This window comes from Nicotiana sylvestris, chromosome 3 (genome assembly GCF_000393655.2).
Source record: "Nicotiana sylvestris chromosome 3, ASM39365v2, whole genome shotgun sequence".
Taxonomy (NCBI): Eukaryota; Viridiplantae; Streptophyta; class Magnoliopsida; order Solanales; family Solanaceae; genus Nicotiana; species Nicotiana sylvestris.
The window spans coordinates 126499942-126504149 of record NC_091059.1 but is presented as its reverse complement, the minus strand read 5'-3'; positions in this window follow the sequence as shown (position 1 = coordinate 126504149).

Below are 4208 nucleotides of genomic sequence, written 5' to 3'. Positions count from 1 at the left end.
GCATGATCCCACTTAGATATGGCAGGTATCCCACCAAAAATAACCTCCCATCGACTGAGGGCCGACCCAAGGTTTAAACCCGTAAAGCAAAAAAGAAGACTCCAGTCCGAGATAAAACATGCATTCATCAAGGATAAGGTAACAAAATTCCTTAAAATAGGGTTCATTAGAGAGGTAAAGTACCCAGAATGGCTGGCCAGCGTAGTAGTGGTACCTAAAAATGGAAATAAGCTAAGAATGTGCGTAGACTATAAAGACTTAAATAAGGCGTGTCCCAAGGATTCGTTCCCATTGCCTAACATCGATCGTCTAATCGATGCTACGGCCGACCACGAGACCCTCACCTTTCTTGATGCCTACTCGAGGTACAATCAAATTCAGATGAACCCCAAAGACAGGGAGAAGACCTCATTTATCACAAAGTATGGTACTAACTATTGCAATGTAATTCCCTTTGGACTAAAAAATGTAGGGGCTACATACCAGCGTCTAGTTAATAAACTATTTAAGAGTCAAGTAGGTAAATACATGGAAGTTTATATTGACGACATGCTAGTTAAGTCCCTGCACGCAAAGGACCATTTTACTCATTTGCAGGAAATATTCGACATCCTCAGAAGTTACAACATGAAGCTCAACCCCGAGAAATGTTCTTTATGAGTGGGTTCAGGAAAATTCTTAGGCTTTATGGTATCAAATAGGGGGATCGAGATTAACCTCGATAAAATCAAGGCCATCAAAGAAATCACGGTGGTAAACAATGTAAAGGCCGTGCAACGGCTAACAGGACGAATAACGGCTCTAGGCAGATTCATATCAAGTTCATCCAACAGGGTCCATCATTTATTCTCTTTACTCAAAAGGAAAAACAACTTTGAATGGACTCCAGAATGCCAACGCACCTTAGAAGAGCTGAAGCGATATCTGACTAGACCACATCTGCTCCACACGCCAAAGGAGGATGAAACACTATATCTATACTAGGCCGCATTCGAGATTGCGGTAAACAACGTGCTAGTCCGAGAAAAGCAAGGTACACAATTCCCTATTTATTATGTAAGCCGGACCCCAGGGGATACCGAAACTAGGTATCCACAACTTGAAAAATTAGCTCTTGCATTAATAAGCTCATCGCAAAAATTGAAACCCTATTTTCAATGCCACCATATTTGCGTTCTAACGACATACCCCCTCGAGAGGATATTGCACAAACCCGAACTATCAGGTTGATTGGCCAAATAGGCCATCGAACTCGGGGGGTATGATATCGAGTATCAACCTCGAACGACCATCAAGTCCCAGATTCTGGTGGACTTTGTGGCCAATATTTTGCCCTCCCTTGTGCCCAAGGTAGAAAAGGAACTTTTACTAAAATAAGGCACGTCTTCCTTGGTATAGACCCTGTTTATTGATGATGCCACAAATGTGAGAGGTTTCAAACTCGATATAGTCCTAAAGCCACCTACGGGCGGCCTGAATAGGCAATTTATAAAACTACACAATTGACTAACAATGAAGCCGAGTACGAGGCTATGATTGCAGGTTTAGAACTGGCCAAAAGCCTGGGAGCCGAGACAATCAAAGCAAAATGCGATTCACTCCTTGTAGTGAACCAGGTGAATAAGAGCTACGAGGTCCGAGAGGACAGAATGCAGAGGTATTTGGACAAGATCCAAGTCGCATTACGTCGCTTCAAAGAATGGACTTTAGTCCATGTGCCTCAAGAGCAGAATAGCGAGGCTGATGCCCTCGCAAACCTAGGATCATTTGTTGAAGAAGATGACCCACTCCCCAGGGCTATTATTCAGCTATCTAAATCAATGATCAAGAAAGGTCACACAGAGATTAATTCCACCAGCCTAACATGAGACTGGAGAAATAAATATATTGATTATCTGAAAGACAGAAAATTGTCCACGAATCCAAAGGAATCGAAAGCCATGCGAACCAAAGCAGTCCAGTTCTCTCTCGATGAAAGAAAGACTCTATATAGAAGAACTTTTGATGGCCCCCTAGCAGTATGTCTGGGGACGGGGGATACAGATTATGTACTTCGAGAAATTCATGAGGGTACTTGTAGAAATCACTCTGGTGCCGATTCCTTGGTCCGAAAGATAATAAGGGTAGGCTATTACTGGGACAACATGGAAAAAGATATTAAGGAATTTGTCCGAATATGCGATAAATGCCAGAGATTTGACCCTATGATTCACCAACCTGGTGAACAACTACATTTGGTCTTATCGCCATGGCCATTCATGAAATGGGAGATGGACATCGTCGAGCCCCTACCAACGGCACCAGGTAAAGCTAAATTCATTTTATTTATGACTGTCTATTTCTCAAAATGGGTGGAAGCATAGGCCTTCTAGAAGGTAAGAGAAAAAGAAGTCATTAACTTCATCTAGGACCACATTATGTGCCGATTCGGGATTCCTTCCGAGATAACATTCGATAATGGGAGGCAGTTCATTGGAAGCAAGGTAACACAATTCCTTGAGAATCACACAATCAAGAGAATCATATCGACGCCTTACCACCCATGTGCAAATGGCCAGGTCGAGTCCACAAATAAAACCATCATCCAAAACTTTAAAAAGAAGTTAGAAAGCGCCAAGGGAAAGTGGAGAGAAATGTTGCCCGAAGTACTGTGGGCATACCGAACAACTTCAAAATCAAACATAGGGTAAACACCTTTCTCTCTAGTATACGATGCCGAGGCTTTGATACCAGTAGAGGTCGGGGAGCCGAGCACCAGATTCCAACACACCACTGAGAGCTCAAACAACGAGGCCATGACAACAGCCCTCGAACTACTAGATGAAAAATGAGGACCCTCACTGGTCCGGATGGCCGCCCAAAAGCAAAGGATCGAAAGATATTATAGCAGAATAACAAACCTCCGAAATTTCGGAGTTGGGGACTTGGTTCTAAGGAATGTCACCCTTAACACCCGAAACCCAAATGAAGGAAAGCTAGGCCAAAATTGGGAAGGACCGTACCACGTCCTCGGAGTAGTCAGCAAAGGGTCTTACAAGCTCGGTACCATGGAGGGCGAGCAAGAAACTGGAACATATCAATACTAAAATGATATTATTGCTAGGGAAACCGATTGAAAATACTGAGAACACCCTCGAGCACGTGTTGCACTCTTTTCTTTTGATCGGATTTTGTCCCCATAAGGGTTTTACCGGCAAGGTTTTTAAGGAGGCAACGGCCATACGACACCTAAGGAGACTCAAAAAGTATTCAAGATTTCTCTTACAATCCACCTCGAATACTGGGGGGGCATCCCCCTGGTAAGGTCACCTACATGGGAAAGCCAAGACACCCCAAACAGGACCTCGATAGGAAAAGTAATGTACCAGACCAAATGGTCGAACGAACCGTGCCCATATAGAGTAACCAAGCTTTTAACGACAAAAATGTGTATACTTGTACCAAGTAATCGAAGAACACTTTTCATGAAAGCATTTTACGCTTCAAAAGAAATTCGACATTTTAGGATAAAGGACTCCTCTATCAGAAATGTCCCGAACACTCGGAGACTGGCATCAACAATTCGATAGCTGTACGACCCCCAGGTCAAAACTCCAAATTTATAAGCCCTCAACGAGACAACATCAAGATTATTAAATGTCTCCGAAATCGAAGGTGTCCCGAACACTTGGAGACTGACGCCAAAATCTCAAAATTCGCATGACCTCAAGGTCGAAATCGCCAAAATTGTAAGCCCTCAATGAGGCAATACAAAGTTTACAAGTAATGGCTCTCGAGTCAAGAAACCCGCGACGACTTAGGGACTGCCGTCAAGTACCATCTCCATCAACCTATCAAGACTCGAGGTCGTAAGGCCAAATGCGGGCAGCCTCGGTCTCGTGAGACCTTCATAAGGTAGTAACAATATCAGTAATACCTGAAGCAAGGCATGAACCATACATATACCAAGTATCCAAAACTGTAAGACCTCAAAGGCATGCAAAACTTGTAAGACCTTACTAAAGGCATAAACCCGATCTCAAAGTTTCATCTATATATCGAACTGGTAAGACCCCTAAAAAGGCATACCCTCGATATAGATGTCGAAACTACTTAACTCGGGACCTAAAGGCTCTAGCCAAACACAAATGACTCCGGTCATAAGGCTGTACCAGCCAAACTAATGTGACACGGGGACGACCGACTGTCGCTATAAATCACAGGCCTTT